This window comes from Apteryx rowi, unplaced genomic scaffold (assembly GCF_003343035.1).
Source record: "Apteryx rowi isolate R43461 unplaced genomic scaffold, aptRow1 scaffold_139, whole genome shotgun sequence".
Taxonomy (NCBI): Eukaryota; Metazoa; Chordata; class Aves; order Apterygiformes; family Apterygidae; genus Apteryx; species Apteryx rowi.
In genome coordinates, this window is record NW_020447630.1 from 104,573 (window position 1) to 111,713 (window position 7,141).

Here is a 7,141-nt window from a genome sequence, read left to right on the forward strand (position 1 = left end):
GTGTACAAGTATCTGAAGGGAGGGTGTCAAGAGGATGGGACCAGACTCTTTTCAGTGGTGCCCAGCAACAGGACACGAGGCAATGGGCACAAACTGAAACACAGACAGTTCCATCTGAACATGAGGAAAAACTTCTTCACTGTGAGGGTGACAGAGCACTGGAAGAGGTTGCCCAGAGAGGTTGTGGAGTCTCCTTCTCTGGAGATATTCAAAACCCGCCTGGACGCGATCCTGTGTAACGTGCTCTAGGTGATCCTGCTTGAGCAGGGCGGCTGGACTAGATGATCTCCAGAGGTCCCTTCGAACGTCAACCATTCTGTGATTCCGTGATACAGAAGACTCAGTAGAACAGCAAATTTCTTGTTTCTGTGAACACGCTGACTTGTCTTTACCATGCAAATAAAACTTCAACAACAAAACATACGAAAGTCACAACAGGTATTCGTCAGATCAAAGGTCCATTCAGCCCACTAATTTGGGAAGTGGTCAGAAGTGGATGCTTAGGCAGGATACAACAACAGGGCAAATGTACAATGATATTTCCTTTCAATGTATCTTTCTGGCTCCAAGCAATCTGTGGCTGAGGAATCTTCTGAATTAGAAGTTGCCTCTTTATGGATGGTTGCTTTGATGAATGTTTCTTTAAGTCTGTCCAAATGCTTTTTGAAAATAAAGGTCATACCAAAGACTCAGTGCTATGGTGGCAGTGTAAAGAAGCACTGACATGTGTCATGTGTGAAGCAGGGGCCTACATGGAAAGACTGTCAGCCAAACTATGAAGAGTATTAGAAAATGGTGTTACCTTCCCACTGATATTTTGACTCTTCCCTGCCTTGTAATGTCATCATACTTGTCTTTCACAACATTTTACTGTGACGTAACATTCTGAGACTTCTCATGCTGCTGAAAAGAAGGGACCCCTGCCCCCCATTATTTATTGTAACCTTTATTTGTGTTTATTTATTTACCATGGTTTACCTATTTGACTTCTTTTCCTGTGTCAAATTAGTTTAGTCTTCAAAACAAAGTGCATCYGTACTTTACATATATAACTCTCCATCCCCCACATGTGAGAATGATACTCTAAATACTTACTAATACATGCTTAATCCTTGACTAAAGTGGCTAGGCAACATAAATATTTAATAATAACAATGATAGTAAAGGTCTCTGCCTGTCGGCCACAGCAGTTATCGCTAATGAAATCCTAAAACACTAAAGTTGGGTCTAAATTGTGAGGTAAATATGTTCCGCCTTCCTGGTCCCCAGCTAGATCATGTGCAGAATAGCTCTCTGTCTGAGGGCTTCCCATGGCAAGCAGCATGCAGGCAAGGGGCACTTCCATCCAGGTTTCACCCAAGCATTTCATCAGGAGGCATGTAGAGGAGTGTAGACCTGGAAGTTGGGAATTGCTCCCAAGGTCATCTCAGTTACATACTGAAGTATATCATTATAATTTACCTCATCACTATGGCTTTGGAGGTTTTGCTGCTAAGATCAACACAGCAGTGTTGGAGAAAAGCTATAAAGCCACAATGAAGGAGACCTTATACTTTCCCAGTGTTGCCCTACTATTGGATTTTTTACAAAAAAATAAAATAAAATATCTAAATTGAATTTTCCAGTGTGCTTTTCTGAGCAAGCATGCACAAAGCAAAGTTGAAATTAACTCCACTATGTCTTTGCCGAGTGCTCCTTTATATAGATGCTTGGTAATGAAAAAAGCAACGATGTAAATAGTTAGAGTTTACTTGCAGGAAACATTTCATCTTCTCAGAGCTATTTCACAAGCTATTCAAGTGCAGTAAAAACTGTAAAAGGATTTAATTTCAAATTCTCTTCCTTCCAACAGTTTAGAGTATATACTTGCATAGTCTCTGTGTCTAACTGAATACTGAAATTGGTTCAGTAATTCCTTGAAATAAAAGGCTAACTCACTTTAGCCTATCACTAACTCTCTAGTTATCACCAGTATTTTATCTTTTTTTATTAGAGAATATATTTATGGATGTAATTAAAATCAACATTTTGAATTCTGTTCACTTTTCCGATTTGGCAGTACCTTTTATGTTAACATTAATCCTTTCACAACTATCTCTTAAACATATTCAGAGAGCTCTGATTTTGCATGGATTTGGTTTAATCTTCATATACATGTGATAAATATGCTAATCTAACCCAACAATCCCTATGAGATGGGAGAAGGATTCTTTTTATATGCTGGAACCTACAAGAAATGAGAAAACTCAGAAAATCTTCCTCAGTTTATCACTATTTTTCTAAGGGGTTTTTTGGCCTTCACTGTGGCATATCCCCAAGGAAACAGAGATCATAGGTCATCCAAGCATAAAGGTCCTTTCAGAATTAAAGAACTGTAATCAGCAACATGTTGGGAGATAAGTGACTGCAGCAAATGTTAAATGAAATCTGAAGCATACCACTTCAGAAACTTAATTTTATCCCTATTGTGATTATAAAAGTTGGACACTAAGTCTGCCAAAACTCCCTGAAAACTAAATAAGCTAGCACAATGAAACATGAGGATATGGTCTATATCTGTGCTACTTTCTTCCTCCTAATGGACTGACTTAAATTTCATGGAACTCATACATACAAATATAACAAAACCAACAGTTAAGGGAAGAAAGAATTGATAAAGCCTTTTTTCCTTCCTCTTTTCTATTGTCAGGTTCTTTTTCTGCTCTACTTGTGTATGACAATTGACCTTTATAATTGCCTGACTTTAGTCTGAAAATACAGCATATAAGCAGAAATTATTGACTTATTTTCATATATGTTATGCAAAATACAGCAGGCAAGGATTATAGATGCTATATTTGTCACTGAACTGCTATTGCTGATAGAGACCTGCACCTTGCTTTCAGTCTTCCTAAAGCACATTCTGCCATTATCCTGCAGTTATCTCAGATACGTACATTAAAATTGTCGCATACACCAGGAAAAGTTTAATTAGCCATGGACACAGCAGAGACCAGGCCACCCAGAATCACACAAGGAATGGAACATCATTAGTGTCAATGTAAACTGTCTTTAGTTTAAGGGTTCTAGGTTTTACAAAGTGCTGGCTTCCTGCACTTCACCTGTGCACACCCCAATAATCAAATAATACCTCAGTCGCATTTTCTTAGGCACACTGACCACCACATTATTTACATGGCATTTTGACATTATCTGCAGTGTGATACAGATATCTGGAAGATTTTCTGATTACTACCTGCTAGCAGACAAGGGATTAGGATAGCCATCACCCAAGAGTAATAGCTATTCCACGGGATAGACAAAGTTTCTTCCTGTCATCACAATGCATCATCAGGATGAGCTAGCACCAGAAGTATAGAACATTTTTGATTCTGAACTTCAACAATTTCTCTGGCTTGCCCAACATCTTCATTACAGCATGAACTCTGAGCAAGAACAAGCAAAGCTTTGCAGTCATTCCTACATTCTCACCAAGGAAGCTCCAATTTCTGCATGCATGAGCATTATCTTTGTGAAGCACATCCCACCATTCCACATCCCTAGGTAATCTGGGTATCACAAAATGATAGATAAGAGTGTCTTAAAGATAAGGACCAAAATTCTGAGTTTTACTTAACATTCAAATGATTTCTCAAAATGCTGTGAGGTATCAGCATAGAGAACATAGATCAGGCATGATGTGCTGCAGCTGTTAAAATGAAATGTTGCCCTGTATGTCACGTGCTCTGACAGCTTCATACTACACTGCTAAAATCTAGCTGGGAAACAGCAAAGATATGTCATTGAACCAGCCATTGTTCTTCAAGATAGGATGCAGTCTACTCACCACTGACAGGTGAGTGCTATACAAAGGTCGGCAGAACAATGTCTACCAGTAAGCAAGGAGCCAAGGAGTTAACCATGCCTCTTCAGTCAAAACAGATAATCCTGAGGCTAAAAAGAATTCCAAGCCTTTTCTTCTGACAATCTGCATAGTCCCTCTCTTTCGTGTTTCTGTTTTAACCAGTTGATCTGTATCCTTCTGTATTTCTTGGCCAAGTATTGAGCTATCTTGGTGACACAGTATTGTTTATATTATACGAGACAGGAAGAAACATGCAACTTTGCACTGAATCTAAAGTGTTGAGTCAGTAATTTTTGTGTATATGGATGCCAGAGAGCAAATTAATCTTTATGGGGCTTCAAAAGTATGGGAGATGTAAAGTTTCTCACCACTATTACTACATCTCTCCACTAAGAACATTAAGCAGTCTAATTCCCTGGAATCCCTCCATGTCCCTCAGTCAAGTTATTAATAGCTCAGCAAAGAGGTCTTTGTACCTTTTACGAATGGTAGATCATCCGTCGGGTGAGAGAATGTTGTTCCTGTTCTATGTCTTGACCTAAATCCAGATTGTGCCAGATCTAGGATATCTCCTGTAATTAGAAGAGCTTGGAAACAGCTTTGGATTCCTTTTCATGAGCTTGCTAAGGAAAAGGAGCTGATGAATCTCATCATTATTGCTAAAATGTTTAGCGATGCTGTGAACCCTTGGCATGCTGTGTATTAACATACTGGTTTTGATTCTGATTTCTACTATTACATGAGTAATTTCATGAGGTTTTGGGTTGAACTTAAAGTACTTTCATCTGCCTTTTTTTGTCTTTTAAAGATTCCTGATGAACCGAATAATCTACAAAAATATGAACTAAACACACAGTTATCATGTTTTCTTACTGATTTTGAAGGTTTCTTTCACTGTAGCCATTGCCCGAAAATGTCCTGGCAGGAACTGAAGGATATGCATCTGTGACATACTCCCTGCGACCTTCATGGTGCAAGCATGTACCTCAATATCTTAAAGCCTTTTTGGTCATCAGAGGATGTTCCTACCTCTCCTGCTCCTGCGGTGTCCCTATTTCTCTGGCCTTTGCAGATGAAATAGAGGTCCACTCTGTTACCCCCTGAGTACAACAGGGGGTGTACTGGGGAGCTAGGGAACCCTTTTATGTATTTTTCACACTTTTGAGAGAAGACTGCCTTGTTGTTGCCCAGCTAATTTATATCATGCCTATCATAAGCTACTTATAGGTCAAATCTAAACAAAATCATTTTATGTATGACAATCAAAATAAACAATGATATGCTTAAAATTTTTAGGAGACATAAGTAAATAAACAAGATACTCTTAATCTACTTATGCTAAAGCTACATTAGAAAGTTTCTCATCCAATTGACTTGCTGCTTTATTCTGTCAAGGCTGCAGTCAAGGTTTCAGTCTCTGTGTATATCTTATGGATCAGGATGCATCTATAAGAGAAAATGCTTCCATGAGAGAAGTCACCTAGGAGAGGGAGCCTCCCATGAAGAGCTTCTTTTAGAGAATTCTTTCAGAAGCTCAAATCTCCCCATCTTAGTGGAATATGTGATGGCATCCTTTGAAATTCTAGGAGATCCTAACAGACACAGCCTTTTACCCTGAAACTCAGTCTTTTGTTATTTAGGATTTGATCTGGCCATTATTTAAAAAGCTGTTTCACTTTCTAAAATATACAAGTATCTCTTTGTTAATTGCTAATTAGCTGCTTAGTGTAATCACCTGTGCTTGACTGGCTAGTTACTTTCTAGTAGACTGGAAATTTAATCAGGACAAGTTAATGAGAAAGCTCCCCTGGGTGACTTATTGGCATATATCAGTCAGAAGTATTTCTTCCACAAAAACTTACTTCTGTATCAAGCTATAAATTAACAAACATACTTGACATAAGGACATTAGAAAAAATTCTTCACCAGGAAGGTAGTACAACCCTGGAAGAGGTTTCACAGAAAGGCTGTGGAATCTCCGTTCTTGGAGATACTTTACGCATGCCTGAACAAGGCCCTAAGCAACCTGATCTAACTTTGAAGTTAGTCCTGCTTTGAGCAAGACATTGGACTTCAGAGGTCCCTTTCAATCTATTTTTTTCTCTGATTCTATCATTTATCTAAATGAGACAAATCTAAGTAGCTTATTATTAGCTCTTAACTGAGACCAGATGTTATTAAACACTTTGGGGTGACAGTGGACTTGGGATGAACTTGGAAGACTTATAGAAGGCCTACATTAATTACATATTTGATTCATTTCTGTGTTTCTGTTGCTGATGGTAAAATTCTGAGTGAGGAATGTCCAGATAGCCTTCTGTTCTGTGGGAATATACCTCTAGTTAACAAAATATCCTGTCAGTAATCAAGTGCTTACTCGTGGCACATTTTAAATCCTAAAAAACAGCTGTCACCTGGGCAAGTCTTCGATTGTAAGGGGAGAGTCTGTATAAGAATTTCTGAGCTTAGTGGAAAAATAAACAAACAAGCCTTTTTATAGTAATTGATATCTGACAAAATTGCTTTGCAAATCCACAAAATAGTTTCCATTCATGCGCTGCTTCTCATATTCTGTTTGTTGCCACATTGTGTTTGTCAGAACATGATATCAATAAAGGAGGTGCTAGTAAATATTGAAAGATAAAAATCCAGGTAAAAAATTAAAATGTGAAAAAACAAAACAATCCAAATGATGATATTACAATACTGTGGAAATGTTCTTAAGTTTTTACTGCTCAGCTCGTCTGAAACAGACAAAGTAATTGAAAGTATCTGCATTTGTAGTTTCCATTACTTTGCCATTTTTTTTCAGTCACACTTTAAGCAAAATCATCTTACAAATACTTTGTATTTGCTGGCCATTAGCACAGGGAATTTAAGCTCACTTTTCAGATGCAGTCATGTAAACTGACAGATTCGCTACTTCCATTTACTTCAGAACAAGAATGAGCACAAAAGCGTTTGCCACAGAGTAGCTGACACACTGCAGCATCATTCCCGACTCAGCTTTTCGGTAACTTTTCTGCCAGTGCTCACATTTACATTGCCCAAGAGCAGGTCATACTGTATCCGGCTAATGAACAGCAGGTACTCACCCAAAGTATGGGCTCACTCAGCTCAAGGCTGCACTGTTTTGTCATGAGTATGTATTTAGAAGTATTCAATTATTTAACTTCAATTAAACACATTTGAACAATTCCATTTTGAAACATTATGAATGTGAGAGAAACTTGGCTTAAACATTTATTAAGCAGGGAATAGCACTTCCAAGAATACTGTAACTAAGTTAGGGTTTAG